This window comes from Ascaphus truei, chromosome 1, assembly GCF_040206685.1.
Source record: "Ascaphus truei isolate aAscTru1 chromosome 1, aAscTru1.hap1, whole genome shotgun sequence".
Taxonomy (NCBI): Eukaryota; Metazoa; Chordata; class Amphibia; order Anura; family Ascaphidae; genus Ascaphus; species Ascaphus truei.
This window is the reverse complement of record NC_134483.1, coordinates 469,960,217-469,976,867: the sequence shown is the minus strand read 5'-3', so window position 1 is coordinate 469,976,867 and position 16,651 is coordinate 469,960,217. Positions and strand designations below refer to the sequence as shown.

The window sequence follows — 16,651 nt, the reverse complement described above, 5'->3', positions numbered from 1 at the left end:
ACAGTGGGGGTATCTTTGAACAGCATCTTTATTTGCATGGTGGTATGGGCAAGCTGCCCCTCACAGATAGCAACTCAGCCGCTCATCTCTGTGCAGCACTCCATTAGAAAGGTCCCTTCTCCCTAATAGAGCTGCTTTCCACCTTTACTCTCAAAGAGATTCCCCAGCTTCTCTGTCTGCTGTAATCTCCTCTCCTGAGCTGCTTTGTCTCTCTCAGCTCCTCTCTTGAGCTGCTCTGTCTGTCAGCTCCTCTAAGGCCTCGTTCAGGGTGCTGGCTTCGGGGGCAGGGCGTGCTGACGTGCGTGCTGCCGTGAGCAACAAAGTATTCAATTTGAATACTTGTTGTCAGGGTAGCTACTGCCCTGCCTCCGAAGCCAGGCGTTGCCGCTGACGACAGCTTCAGTAAACGAAAATTTTGTTTCTTGGAGCTGAAGCAGCGTCACAGGGACCAAGGCAGCCAATGAAATCATTCTTCAAAATGATTTCATGACTGCAGCTTGGATACTTTACCCTGCCGTCTGTAGTCCCGCCCCCTCCCCAACGCTGAAAAGTCTGCTGGGGGATAATCACATGTCGCCCAGCAAACTCCCAGCACTGCCTCCCGCACGCCCCCCCTCCGAGTCCTCAGCTGCCTCCCTGAACGAGCCCTAACTCTGTTCACTCTGCTGCGTATGCTCACTGACTCACAGCTAGCAGGAGACACTGCAACATTGTTGCAGACCTTCATGTGCCTCTCAGTGAACAGAGCAGCACAACAACAGGAAACTGAACTTCTAACTTTAGGCAGTGCTGTGTCTTATATCACCCCCCCAGAGAACAAACCTGCTCTGTACCACTAAGTGTGGGCACAATGCATGTTGTCACTTCCTTTGGGGACATATGACACCTCACCAGGGTTTGAGGGCAAACCTCCATTGATTGTTGCTGGCAATCCTGCATACTTACCAGGTTTACTGCCAGCATGAGAAAGCGATATGTACACCAATCTTACACATGGCTACATATATGTGTGTGTGTGTGTGTATATATATGTGTGTGTATATATATATGTGTGTGTGTGTATATATATGTGTGTGTGTGTGTATGTGTGTGTGTATATATATGTGTGTGTGTGTGTATATATATGTGTGCGTGTGCGCATGTATATGTGTGCGTGTACGCATGTATACGTGTGTGCATGTTTGTGTGTATATATGTGCGTTTGCACATGTTTATGTGCGCATGTGTGCGCATGTTTGTGTGTGCGCATGTATACGTGTGTGCATGTTTATGTGTGCGTGTGCGCATGTTTGTGTGCGTGTATATGTGTGCATGTATGTGTGCGCATGTATGTGTGCGTGAGCGCATATATGTGTGTATGTGTGCGTGTGCGCATGTATACGTGTGTGCGTGTGTATGTGTGCGCGTGCGCATGTATATGCGTGCGTGTGCATATATATCTATATCATACAAACACATACATACAGTACACACCTAAGCTCCGCAGGGCCTGTGCCTGCAAAATGTCTCTGTAAAGTGCTATGTAAAACAAACAGAGCTATACAAGAACAAGCCATTATTAATTTTAATAACACATTGAATTGTACACATTCACATACACACAAAATTAAATATACATATTGTTTACAGTATTATATATACAGATTTGATTTTAAATGAGTTGTTAATATTTAACATTAACTACACACGTGCAATGGAATAAGGTTTAATTAATTAATTCTGAGCTACTCCTTTTCTGCTGCTGCTCTGTCAGTTCTGGGGGAAGATCATGTGACCAGGCAATGACTGATACATTTGTGCTCATGCACGTGCACGGCTGTGGAGGGGGCAGGACTCACAAAGGGGTGTGCCAGAGCCTGTTGCATTAAAGGAAGGGGTTGTGCCTTTCTAAAGGGTTGCTATAGAAACAAAAATGCTCGTTACATTAGAATACATAAAAAATTGTCTTTCAAAGTGGTTTTTTAAAAAAAAGAAAATGCTACAAGTATTTTCTCACAGTACAGAACTGATTTATTAAAAAAAACCCACACATGCAGGATATTGACTGAACTGCAGCTTTAAGGGATGATCCAGAATCCTTTGTACTGCCCTTGGGATGAATAGTTCATTTGAAAACTCCTTGTACTGCCCCCCTGAATATATTTGTATATAGATATCATATCCCCTCTTAGACTCCTCTTTTCTAAAGTAAATACATCTAATTTAGCTAACTTCTCCTCATAAGTTAAATTGTCCATCCCCTTTATTAATTTGGTGGCTCTTCTCTGCACTCTCTCTAGTTCCATAATGTAATTTCTAAGGAGTGGTGCCCAAAATTGTACTCCATATTCAAGATGTGGTCTTACTAATGCTTTACAAAAGGGCATCATAATGTTTACTTCCATTCTGTAACGCTTGCGCTGCCCACGAGCAAGACAGGACCCTGGTACTGAGGTGGGGAAGTATAGAACCACACACCCACAGTAGCGGAAACGTGCCTGGCAGGCGGATTGTCAACGTAGCCAGTTCTGGGTTGGAGAGAGCGGGTTAGTTCTGATACTTGCCAAGGTCTTGTGCTGGAGAGGTCAAAATAGTAAAACTCCTTAAGCTGTGGTCTAGGATTGGACAGGTCAGAATCGTAGAAGTCCATATAGCCGTGGTCTGGGATTGGAGAGGTCAGAATCGTAGAAGTCCGTATAGCCATGGTCTGGGTTGGAGAGGTAACAGAGTCAAGGGTAAGCTGGGGTCGATATCCAGAGGGGTTCCAATAGTCAAGCCGGGTCGGTACACGTAGAATCCAAAAACTGAAAGAAAATACAGGACAAGAGCAAGGCACAACAGACGCAGGAGCACAAGGCTACAACTAGTTATGCTCAGCAATGACTCTGAGCATAAGCAGGGTATGAGTTGCTGGCGTGGGCCAATAGAACAGGAGGCGTAGCGGAGGCGCGGCCCCAGCGGGAGCCGCGATAGGCTGCAGGAGACAAGTGGCATAAGATTAGTTGCCTCGCAGCTGGGGAGCGGTGCACAACGTCACGTGAGTGCGCCGCGCCCGAGAGAAGCGCAGCACATCCGAGGTGCGGAGCTAAGCGCCGTGGCAGCGTTAGAAGAGTTGCGAGCGCGCTCTGTAAGCAGAGTGGGGGAGCGCACACGTGTTGGTACCAGAGCGGAGGTCTGTGCAGAGACAGGTAAGGAGGGAACACATCGCAAAGGACGTGTTCCCTGATTCCTTACACATTACAGCCATTGCCCGTTTAATGCAAGATAAGATCTTGTTTGCCTTTGCAGCTACTGCATGAGTTTGGGCACTATTGCTAAAGCCTGCTGTCTACAAGCACTCCTAAATCCTTCTCCATCAAGGAATCTCCTAATTTACCCCCATTTAATTTGTAAGTCACCTGTTTATTCTTGCTTCCCAAATGCATAACCTTACTTTTATCTGTATAAAAACTCATCTGCCACTAGCAGGAATTTTGCATGTAGAATGGAGCAATCTGCCCCCAGAACTCAAAACAAACATACTCATCAGAGATACTATAATGACATGTAAAGCGGTGAGAAAGAAATTGATGCTTTCCTATTTAATCTCAAGATATCTACCCATCCAGGGTAATTACTACTATTTCTCCCCAGGTTCCAACCAGAAACATTTCCTCATATGGAGCAAAAAGGAGATCAAATGCTTAGATCACATCTATATACAGTCATGTGAAAAAGAAAGTCCACCCTCTTTGAATTCCATGGTTTTACATATCAGGACATAATAACAATCATCTGTTCCTTAGCAGGTCTTAAAATTAGGTAAATACAACCTCAGATGAACAACAACACATGACATATTACACTGTCATGATTTATTTAACAAAAATAAAGCCAAAATGGAGAAGCCATGTGTTAAAAACTAAGTATACCTTATGATTCAATAGCTTGAAGAACCACCTTTAGCAGCAATAACTTGAAGTAATCATTTTCTGTATGACTTTATCAGTCTCTCACATTGTTCTTGAGGAATTTTGACCCACTTCTTTCTAACGTTGCTTCAGTTCATTGAGGTTTGTGGGCATTTGTTTATGCACAGCTCTCTTAAGGTCCAGCCACAGCATTTCAATCGGATTGAGATCTGGACTTTGACTGGGCCATTGTAACACCTTGATTCTTTTCTTTTTCAGCCATTCTGTTGTAGATTTACTGGTGTGCTTGGGATCATTGTCCTGTTGCATGACCCAATTTCGGCCAAGCGTTAGCTGTCGGACAGATGGCCTCACATTTGACTCTAGAATACTTTGGTATACAGAGGAGTTCATGGTCGACTCAATGACTGCAAGGTTCCCAGGTCCTGTGGCTGTAAAACAAGCCCAAATCATCACCCCTTCACCACCGTGCTTGACAGTTGGTATGAAGTGTTTGTGCTGATATGCTGTGTTTGGTTTTCGCCAAACAAGGCGCTGTGCATTATGGCCAAACATCTCCACTTTGGTCTCGTCTGTCCAAAGGACATTGTTCCAGAAGTCTTGTGGTTTGTTCAGATGCAACTTTGCAAATCTAAGCCGTGCTGCCATGTTCTTTTTAGAGAGAAGAGGCTTTCTCCTAGCAACCCTTCCAAACAAACCATACTCGTTCAGTCTTTTTCTAATTTTACTGTCATGAACTTTAACATTTACAGTAACATGCTAACTGAGGCCTGTAGAGTCTGAGATGTAACTCTTGGGTATTTTGCAATTTTTCTGAGCATTGCATGGTCTGACCTTTAGGTGAATTTGCTGGGACGTTCACTCCTCGGAAGATTGGCAATTGTCGTGAATGTTTTCCACTTTTGAATAATCTTTCTCACTGTAGAATAATGGACTTTAAATTGTTTGGAAATTGCCTTATAACCCTTCCCAGATTAATGGGCAGCAACAATTGCTTCTCTAAGATCATTGCTGATGTCTTTCCTCCTTGGCATTGTGTGAACACACACCTGAATGCTCCAGACCAGCAAACTGCTAAAACATCGGCTTTTATAGAGGTGGTCACACTTGCTGATGATCAATTAATCAAGGGCATTTGATTAACAGCACCTGTCTGCTACTTAGCATCTTAATTCCTATGGAAGCAGTAAGGGTGTACTTAGTTTTTCACACATAGCTTCTCCATTTTGGCTTTATTGTTGTTAAATAAATCATGACACAGTGTAATATGTCATGTTTTGTTGTTCATCTGAGGTTGTATTTACCTCATTTTAAGACCTTCTAAGGAACAGATGATTGTTATTATGTCCTGATATGTAAAACCATAGAATTAAAAGAGGGTGTACTTTCTTTTTCACACAACTGTGCATGTGTATATATATATATATATATATATATATATATATATATATATATATATATATATATATATATATATATATATATATAATCTCCAACCAGGGTTAATATACACAGCTAAGCTAGCCAACTCACTTTTCTGCTTCGCAAGGTACTTCAAGTGAGTTAATATTTACCCTTACTTGGTTGCAATCTATCTATACACTAATATGCTTCCACCACCTAAAGAAATTTCAAATATGTTATTTGCAGAGTCGAATGGTACCTGCTTATTAAGAAAAACTATGCACTTAACACACATAAATCTGTTATATCAAAAGGTGTCCAAAAATGGAATTTACTCTCTACAAAGCGTGAGAGGGGAATGAAAGGCTTATAAAGGGTAAGGACAAGTGAGAACAATCTCACCTCAAAGAGAAAAGAAGCAGAGTCCTCCAGTGTGTAGACTTTCAATCCTCTTCTTCTCAGTACATATGATGGGGAGATACAGTAGAGAAAACAGAACACAAACAAATGATATAATACACGTTGATATCACAGACAATCAGGATAGAGAAAAATTGGTGGAGCTTGACACTTGCCTGTGTCTTCCTCTCACTGGATGCACTCCTCCATATTATCTTCAGCGGTGGCTTAAAAGAAAATAAGAAAAAAGCGTGGCATAATAACGTTTTATTAAATAAAAAACACAAAGTTAAAATCCTACTCACAAACGGCCATATATATGTGCTTTATGAGTAAGCTGCCAGCGTAATGTCTCATGTTCAGTCTCTCCCCGTTCTTCCGTTTTAGGGGGTGCCCACGTGTACACCTTCTCTACTCCCAGTCTCTGATTTTCACTGCATGCAGTGGTTTCTCAAGGGTTGAGCGCAGCCTTGATTAACCTTCCTTACTCCGTCTCTCACCCGGAGCTCGGTCTGCGCATGCGTGGATGTTTTCGGCGATTCTTGGAGCTGATAGGGGAGAGTCTTGTTCCTTCCAAGTACGGTGGCTCTGAACGTCCAAAATCCACCAAACGCGTTTCGCTAAAGGGCCTCCTCAGTGGTGTATGGATTCGGTTAAAATGCAGTACATTTATACTGCTTGCTTCCACATTATTGGCTGCTGTCAGCTTCATGTGCTTAACTAGTGCAGGCAGTTCTATACTCCACTTATGCTCATGCTTACTTCTAGGATTTCTTATGTTGTTACCAGCACAGAAAGGCATATATTACCTGGGAACTTCCTATTAGAATGCTCACTTATATAAATATACTTATTGGAGGCAGATACATATAAATACATGTAGATATAAATGCATACTCATATATACTGTGGCAGGACGGCCTCGCGGCGGGGTCAGTAAGACACTAGACACGGTGGGAAACGTTCAACCATAGTGGTTTATTTAGCCACAACCAAAATAAAGTTTGGGTGCACTGTCCCTTTAAGAAAATACTTTCTTGAAAATTAAAGCCTGTTCCCTTTAGGGAAACTAACTCACTTCTTGAGCCCTTACTAACAAATCTAGCTAATCTGGTCATGCCCAAAACATATGCAACACAAAGTATAACCAATAAGTGTAATAATAAAGTCTTATCTGTTGCAGCTCCAAACAGCAAACAGGAACACGGTTCCGGGGAGCAGGCTGTGTCCAGCCTCGCAGCAATGTTTATCTTTATCCTGGGTTGGGGTCCCAGCTGGTCCCAGCAGCAAAGCTCCTCGCAGGACTGGGGACCAGAGCAGCAGCAGCTGCTACGGCTTCCAAGCCGGGAGAGTTCTCTCCACCTTCCTGTGGAAAAAACAAGCTCTCCTTGTGTGAGCAACTTCCTGCTTTTTAAAGCACTTGTTTCACTGATAGTTCAGCCCCTGTTTAATCAGTCCTCAGCTGTGCTTTCTCTGTCTGAGGAGATTAACACTCGGTGAACTGGCTGCAGCATCTCTCCATTCACTGTCACAGCCTACTGAGTCAGTGACTCTGTCATAATACATATACATCCTCTTCTTCCCTTGTATTCACTATTATCTGGGAACAAAAATAAAACTTGACTTTTAAAACAATATTATATAAATGCTTAAAATTAGTATGGATGCATGGATGTAAACATCTAATTGCTAAAGGAAAAAATATATGAAACCTCTTAATCACTGTATTGCAGATATGGTAAATCTAGATGTTGGTTGTTAATAGGGTCTTGTATATGTATATATAACCCTTCTAGGGATATGTGGGGGACAGGGGATCAGAAAAATGATGCAATCTCCATATCATTATTCAATCCCTTCGGTACTAATGATTGTAATGTGAAAATCCAATAGGATTCCCGTTTGGACATTTTCTGAATAAAATCCCCCCCTCTCCAGTCGTGTCTCCTGCTCTATCCCCCAAAATCTCAGACAACCTGGATCTTGGTTGTGTTTTATTTTGTAGTGCTGGGACACACTGTGTGTTTCTAATCCCTTCGTAATATTTCATGTTCACATATTCTGGTCTTCAATTTAAGGATAGTCCTACCTACATATTGTAGTTTGCAGCTGCATTCTAGGGCATATATAATAGCCTTGCTATTGCATGTGATATTTGATTTGATGGTATATGTTGTGAGAGATACATTGCACTTAAAGTCTTTTATTTTTGTTTCCTGTTTCCTATTATTTTTACAGGCCTTGCAGTTTAAGCATTTGTTAAATCCTTTTGAATTTTCAGCCAGCCAGCACTTATCTTTTGTATTCTTCAGATAACTTGCCACTAGTTTCTGTCTAAGGTTCGGTGCTTTTGAAAAAATAATACCGGGTTTAGTACCGATTATATCTTTCAGCCACTAATCTTTCTGTAATATGTGCCAATGTTTATTTAAGATTCCTTTAATTTTACTTGACTGCGTGCTAAAGGTGGTCACAAATGGTATCATTGTATTATCTGATGTATTATTACCTATATGATCCTTATATCCTAACATATCATTTCTATCAAGATTATTCACTTTTGTTATAGCATTATCTACTGTTTTAGTTTGGTATTTTTTTGCAATGAATTTCTCCCTCATTGGTTTAATTTGACTTTCATAGGCTTCCTTTCTTGTGCAGATTCTTTTGAGGCGTCTGAACTCGCCATACAGTATGGTACATTCTCTAGCCAACTTTTTTTGTGACATCTTAATGCACTAATATATTTATTACAGTTGACTGTTTTAAAAAAGGTTTTAGATTGCAATCTGTTTCCATCGATAAAAATATCCAAATCTAAAAATTCCACGCTTTTTTCTTCTTCTCTTTTAAGCCACCGCTGAAGATAATATGGAGTATGGAGGAGTGCATCCAGTGAGAGGAAGACACAAGCAAGTGTCAAGCTCCACCAATTTTTCTCTATCCTGATTGTCTGTGATATCAATGTGTCTTATATCATTTGTTTGTGTTCTGTGTTCTCTATCTCCCCATCATATGTACTGAGGAGAAGAGGATTGAAAGTCTACGCGCTGGAGGACTCTGCTTCTTTTCTATTGTCTATTGTGGGAGGAAATTGAATAGCCTCCATTGGACTCTAGCTGCGGGACTATAAGTATATATATTTTTAATATTTCTATATTTTTGTTGTTTGTAGTTGGCGCCGAAAGCTGTACATATCCCTATTTTTCATACCACCTCAAAGAGAGGCTGATTTCCTGCCCTGGCAGCCATATTGATACAGGCAGTGAGGTCAGGCGGCATCCATGTTGGAACTCCTCACATACCCCATATAGGGGCAGACTTTACAGGAAAAGCCCGATGGAAGACCTTAACCAAGGCAGGAGCATGGATGTCGGATGCCATGACCCAGTATCAAAAGCAGCAGAGAGGTCGAGTAGGATTAGTAGGGAAAAGTGACCTTGGCATTTTGCTTCATGTAGGTCATTGGCTAATAGATTTATAATGTTAATCTACATAACAGATCTACAGTGGTGCACATTTTCATGGGCATTGAGTGAGCAATATATAGGAAATGATGAAAAACAAAAGGGATCCATTTTTCCTGAACACGGAAAAAAAAACACGCCCAGAGGTGTCCTGAGGGGTAGAGTAGAGGGGCAAAGTGGCCTGACAGTAGAGCAGGAGGAGGAAAGGTGGTCTAATGAGTAGAGAGGCAGGGGTGGTCTAAGGGGTAGAGTAGGAGTGTCACATTGGGGTGCAGGCAGGAGTAGAGTTGGAGGGTCGGGGGGGGCAGACAGGAGTAGAGGTGCAGGCAGGAGTAGAGCTGGAGGGTCAGGCGGGGCAGACAGGAGTAGAGCTGGAGGGTCAGGGGCACAGTCAGGAATAAAGCTGGGGGGGGGGGGGCAGGCAGGAGTAAAGTTGGAGGGTCAGGGGGCAAGCAGGAGTAGAGCTGGAGGGTCAGTGGGGGCAGGCAGGACTAGAGCTGGAGGGTTAGGGGGGCAGGCAGGAGTAAAGATAGAAGGTTAGGGAGGGAGGCAGGCAGGAGTAAAGCTGGAGTGCCGGGGGGGCGGGGGGGGGGCAGGCAGGAGTAAAGATGGAGGGTTAGGGGGGCAGGCTGGAGTAGAGCTGGGGGGTCAGGGCAGCAGACAGGAGTAAAGATGGAGGGTCAGGGGCAGGCAGGAGTAGCGCTGGAGGGTCAGGGGTAGAGCATGAGGGTCAGTGTCGGGGGGCAGGCAGGAATAAAGATGGAGGGTAGGCAGGAGTAGAGCTGGAGGGTCAGGGCAGCAGGCAGGAGTAAAGCTGGAGGGTCAGGGCAGCAGGCAGGAGTAAAGATGGAGGGTCAGGGGGCAGGCAGGAGTAGCGCTGGAGGGTCAGGGGTAGAGCATGAGGGTCAGTGTCGGGGGGCAGGCAGGAGTAAAGATGGAAGGTCAGGGGGTCAGGCAAGAGTAGAGCTGGAGGATCATGTGGGCAGGCAGGAGTAAAGCTGGAGTGTCAGGGGGAGCAGATAGGGGTAGAGCTGGAGTGTCAGGGGGAGCAGATAGGGGTAGAGCTGGAGTGTCAGGGGGAGCAGATAGGGGTACAGCTGGAGGGTCAGGGGTAGCAGATAGGGGTAGAGCTGGAGTGTCAGGGGTAGCAGATAGGGGTAGAGCTGGAGTGTCAGGGGGAGCAGATAGGGGTAGAGCTGGAGTGTCAGGGGGAGCAGATAGGGGTAGAGCTGGAGTGTCAGGGGTAGCAGATAGGGGTAGAGCTGGAGTGTCAGGGGTAGCAGATAGGGGTAGAGCTGGAGTGTCAGGGGTAGCAGATAGGGGTAGAGCTGGAGTGTCAGGGGGAGTAGATAGGGGTAGAGCTGGAGTGTCAGGGGGAGCAGATAGGGGTAGAGCTGGAGTGTCAGGGGGAGCAGATAGGGGTAGAGCTGGAGGGATCAGAGGTGCAGTAGCATGTCTCTTTAAGAATTCCCTCCTCCCTGTTCCCATGACATCATTAGTCTGACTGGAACAAGCTCAGGGAACTGATGCTGATCAGTGAGAGGCTGCAGCTCGCAGCGCAGGAGACACACTGCCGAGAAACCGGAGGGGACTGAAGCACAGCCAAGCACTCCCGGTGCAGCGGCTGGTAGGCATGACCCAGCGTGGAGACCGCATCTCCAGACACTGACTCACAATGTGTTTGATCAGCAGCAGCAGCAGGGGATTTACACTGGGATGGTAAGAAGTAATAAACTCTTTCATTCTCTTGCAACTGAACGGAAGGTAGTTAAAACAGCAACAGCCCACCCCAAATCTAAATTCCTGTGACCTGGCTGTACTTGGTGTAATGTGTGCGGCCGCGTTTCCTATGGGGGACGTTGCAGCGGTAACATCCTCCTGCAGTTCCTGTGCTGCCTTTTGTTCTGATTGACTTAATGTGCATGAAAGTACAAGGGGGGGGGGGGGTTGCTGTTACCCTGAGCAGCCAGCTGACCCTGCAATCCGTTTGGTAAATGTAAGACCCAATCAATTGTATGTTTTTTTTCCATGAGTTCCTGCCCACCCAATCAATGCAAAAGCTTAATAAGCAAATCAACGTATATATTCATTCTGTTGGTGCGAGAAGGGCTAACGACCCATCGGTCAAAATGAATAGAAAGACTTCTGGTTCTGTCACGTTTTAAAAAGTTTCTAGATGGTTTCTCTGCTCCCCAGTCCTGACATGTAATTGCAGACATGTACTTCTGTGCTGTACTTGGCAGTCTTCAACCAATGCTGCTGCTTTTTCGATGTTCTGTAACGTGATTGTCCCTGTGCACAAGTCTCTGGGAGACCCTGGCTTTGCTTGTTAAATTGGGTGTAAAGATCTTTTGATCTCGTCTTGAAACTCTGGGTGTGTGTGTGTGTTTTTTTTTTTTTTAAGAAAAGGTTTAGATTTAAACTAAAAAATATAAAGTAAGTGGTAGTCTGTACTCTGGCATTATTATTATTATTATTATACACAATCTTTCAGAGCATATTTTTCTAGGTTTATAACCACAGATATAAATACACTTTAAAAATAAGTTTGATAAATGAGGCATGGGAGGAAAAAAATAGATGACAGTGCAAATTAAATGTTCCTGAGTTACATCAAGAAAATAAGCAACTTATGAATGCCTGTAGAGTATTGCAGAAAAAGGTACTGGGCATTGCACATTCATTGGTAACCCTGATCAAGTCAGGAGGTACAGCAATGTTAATCAACTACACAAACAACGTATTTACATGTTTCTCGGGGTATGGTGTACACAAAGTGATCCTTGGAATGTCTCTCCTAGGGGATTGTAGGATATAGCACAGGTTGAAACGGGTAGATTTTGTTTTCACTTTATAAGTGTAATTACAAATTTAACATTGCCTTGTCACTGGTGACCAACCATCAGTGTGGCGGTGCAGTACTGCATAGATCTATGTTTAACATAATTAATATTTGTATTGTACTCTTGTCCTTCCTAAGCAGTTGAATCCCACTTGTATTAAAAGGTACACAGTAATAATTACGTACAATCTCTACTGCTCTGTTTTTACATTTGGTTTCAGACTCTATACATGTCTGCTTGTAGATATTACATTTATTGGGAGTGTAAAATAAAATGCTTGTTTTTTTACATTTTAATTCATACTTTTCAGAATAAAACCTGAAAACAGAACGGAATATTTCCTTTTTTTATTTCTCGTTTGTACGGTTACATTTATCAATCTACCGTGTGTTCAGGTTATGCTTCTAAAATTGATTCAAGAACACAACAGAATGACGTTTTTAGTTGCAAGAAAAATGTCAAATATTGATCTTAATTTGTGTGTACTTAAATGGAAAAGGTAGACCCACAACTGCTGTTGTGCATGTTTTTTTTTTACAGAAAAACAAATAAGGTAGCGCTAACTTTTAGAGTGTGCAAATTAATTCCAAATGGATATGAATGACCTGTTGTTCCTAATTGGGAATAGAGGCTGGCTGCCTGTGATATAACTCTGAACCCAAATCAGAGACAACTGATAGAGAAAATATTATATCTGTGGCGCTCCATACATGCACAAATGGTAATAAAAAGTATATATAACCCGTAATGGTAGCTTCGTCGGGTCCAAAGGTAGGCTCCACACGATAGCAGTATCGCATGAAAACAATATAAGGAAATCACATAGCATAATACTGCAGAATAAATATTCACAGCATATAGACTAATGACATGACAAACCAACCAATAACAAATGACATGGGCTGAGAAACACTGGGTGACTGATATTCAAATGGGCACATTTAATGTTAGACACAGAATATGAATAAAAAACAAATAAAATACACAACATGTGTTAAAATAGAATAAGTCCCACTGGAAATCTCCTGCTGTGGCTGAAATGACCACTTACCGGATGTAAGATGGTCACAGGCAATGGATAATTAGAGAGTATCCCCTCTCGTCTTGGTCAGATCAGCTCCACTGCGTGTCTCCTGGCATCAGGAGGGGCGTGTGGGTACTCCGTAGCCGTTTCTGGCGCCCATCTGGAAACGGCTACGGAGTACCCACACGCCCCTCCTGATGCCAGGAGACACGCAGTGGAGCTGATCTGACCAAGACGAGAGGGGATACTCTCTAATTATCCATTGCCTGTGACCATCTTACATCCGGTAAGTGGTCATTTCAGCCACAGCAGGAGATTTCCAGTGGGACTTATTCTATTTTAACACATGTTGTGTATTTTATTTGTTTTTTATTCATATTCTGTGTCTAACATTAAATGTGCTCATTTGTATATCAGTCACCCAGTGTTTCTCAGCCCATGTCATTTGTTATTGGTTGGTTTGTCATGTCATTAGTCTATATGCTGTGAATATTTATTCTGCAGTATTATGCTATGTGATTTCCTTATATTTTTTTCATGTGATACTGCTATCGTGTGGAGTCTACCTTTTGGACCCGACGAAGCTACCATTACGGGTTGTATATATCCTTTTTATTACCATTTGTGTATGTATGGAGCACCACAGATATAATATTTTCTCTACATGTTTTTTTATGCTTTAGTTCTAAGACGGGTGGGCAACTCCAGTCCTCAAGGGCCACCAAAGGGTCAGGTTTTAAGGATACCCCTGCTTCAGCACATGGAACTCAATCAGTGGCTCAGCCACCCCTGTCCTAAGCGGCCTCCCTTACCTATTCCGTGCCTTGTAGGCACCAATTGGATTACCACAAACTCCAAATAGTTAATAACTACTCAGGAGTGTTTGGATTAAATAATGGCCCAGCCACCACTGTTTGGCCTTGAGTAAAATTCAGTAAAGGGGCAGGGCCTACTTGGATCAGAGTAAACTCCTGTAATGACAGGACAGTGACATGTTTTAATACGTTTACCCAGGGGTGTGCAAGCGGGGGGGGGGTGTCGCTTACAGAAGCCCCGAGCTCTTCCCCCGCAACATTTTAAATGTTATGGCGGAGGAGCACGCAAGACCTCTGTATATCTCTTACCTTGCCTCTGGTGACGTGTCGCCGTGGCAACGCTGTCAAATGACGCTGCGGGGTTAAATGGCAACGCTACGTCACATGACGCCAGACAAAAGGTATGGGGGGGGAGCGCATGCAGGGGGGCACAGACGTAAAAGTTTGCGCACCCCTGTCAGCTAACCCACCTTATTCTAACCTTGGGGCCCTTGAGTTGTTTTTGTTGCATCTGCGGTTCTGATCTAAACAGAGGGGTTGCCTTTTGGCAATCAAAGGGTTTGAGTATGTGATTTGAAATTTTTTTGTTTGTTCTCCGGACAAGTATGTTTTAAAATAACTAAACTTTAATTCTTCACATTGAAGTAAGCAAGTTGGAGTTTTGTTTAAAATGTTTACCTAAATTAATTTGTGATGACACTAAACCTGTGAATACATAAGCAAATTGTGAACCACATGTTTCTTTATGGTTGTATGTAAGCTAATTGTGCTGTCAATATTTGCCATACTGTTAAAGCTGCAGTGCAAGCAATATCCTACATGTCGTGTTTTTTTTTTTTTTTAAATAAATCCGTTCCGTACTATGAGAAAATACTTGTAACAACATTTAAAAATGTTTTTTTTTTTTTTTTTTTTACAAAGTCACACCCAATCCTCTTCAGCAATGCCCTCTCCCTATCAGTGCACCTGATTGGTCACATGATCCTGCACACAGACCATTGCATCTTGGGTAGTCTTCTGCAGCTCGAACAGTGAATTATAGAACCCCCCCCCCCCAAGCTGAATCTCCAGCGATCGATTTACAGGAGAACGGATCGAACGGCAACTTAGCTAATCACTTGTCAGTGTTTTAAACGGCAGCTGGAATTGCAGCGTTAAGGTGCAAAATCTGCTAGCTATCCAAACACTTTCACTGATCTTACCAGGAGTGCGATCGCTTGGGGTAGTGACTGACCCCTAGTGACGTGACTGGAAGTGGACAGCTCCACTACCATTCCACTCAGATGGTGGTGAACGCAATCCCCCCCAGTAAAGTAGAAATATAGCATGACGTACCTGTGTCGCAAAAACCCTTGGCGTGTCTGCTCTCATGATGTACAGCAGGAGAGGCCAACTCCGGTCTCAAGGACCACCAACAAGTCAGGTTTTTAGGCTACCCCTGCTTCAGCACAAGTGGCTCAGTCAATGACTGAGCCACCTGTGCTGAAGCAGGGATAACCTAACCTGTTGGTGGCCCTTGACTGGAGTTGGCCACCACTAATGTACAGGGTATGTCATAGGACGACCCTATGGGGTTGAATAAATGGAAGCTATGCTGCAAGCAAAGATCAGTCTGCTTTTTGTTTTTTTTTCCCTGGAAATTAAGCAACTAAAGAAACTAACCCTTTTCTGTTGGCTTTTGTAATGGGGAGTGTTTTTCAAGCATTTTCTCTACCCTTATTCCAGCCTATACTTATTATAGGACTAATAAAGGCAAGGAAGAGCAAGGGGTGGTTTGCCTGTGCAATCTCGTGTTGGACACATTGTGTTAACACAAAGAGGTAGCCAGAGGAGATCAAACCCCTCCTTAGGCTGAGCTTATAGTGCCGGCGAATTCGCCCAAAAACAAAAGCATTGCCGCCGCGTGCGCTTATAGTGCACGCAACGTCGCCATCGCCAAAACCCGCCACCGGCAAAATTTGATTTTTCAAGAGCCGTCGCATCACGTGACGGCCCTTTAACAAATCAAATTGCGGGAATCTTCTTCCCTTTTTTTTTTTTAATGAAAAACAAAAATTTGTGCGGCTTTGTATCCGCCTCTGATCGTTCTGTTCCTTTTGGTTCGTGGATCAGTCTAAGGCAAATCTGCAGTTTCTGATATATATATATTTTTATTTTTTTTCTATGTGAGCAATCCGTGGCTGGATTGTTAAAAATACAGACCCTGATTAATTCGTAGGTAATCCTCTTCCATCTTGATCTTTATGTATTTAAAAATCCTGCCACGGATTATGGGATCCACAGACGAATGCTTAAAAATTCATCCAGATCGCGTCAAAAGGCGGATTTGGATTGATCCGCACAAAAAAAAAATCTATATATCTCTCATATAAAAATATTACTTGTGAGCACATTCACGTCTGTATACAGCTCAACCCTGTTATAACGCGATCCGTTACAACACGAATCCGCTTATAACGTGACGGAAGTGTGCCTCCCAATTTTCGTAAACTGAAATGTGTTTTGTGGATTTTTTCTGAACACGGAACTCTGATGCATTTCGTGCGCCAGATACAGCACATGCACTATTATAAGTCAATCGCCAACTGTCAGCATTTCCCCCCCCCCCTCAAATTGCAAGTTGTTATATGAAATAAAATTAAAGACATGTCGGAAACTTCAAATAAACAGAAGATGTTTAGTTTAGAAGAAAAAATTGTAGTGCATGATTAGAATCAAATCTGGAGTCCAGCAAATCCAAGTGGCTAGAGACCTAGGAGTGAACGAGTCTACAGTTCGTGGATGGAAAAAGGAGGAGGAGAAACTTTGT

General features: G+C 43.2%; 1 protein-coding gene across 1 annotated transcript in view; it reads left to right on the top strand.

Annotated features, from left to right (window-relative positions):
• ATP10D (ATPase phospholipid transporting 10D (putative)) overlaps positions 1–16,651 on the top strand; it is a 127,985-nt gene that overhangs the window by 11,965 nt on the left and 99,369 nt on the right. Inside the window, exons 2-3 of the mRNA XM_075566971.1 lie at positions 8,548–8,826; positions 10,660–10,879. The gene's annotated coding sequence lies outside the window, so the exon portion shown is untranslated. The remainder of the gene's footprint in view (positions 1–8,547; positions 8,827–10,659; positions 10,880–16,651) is intronic.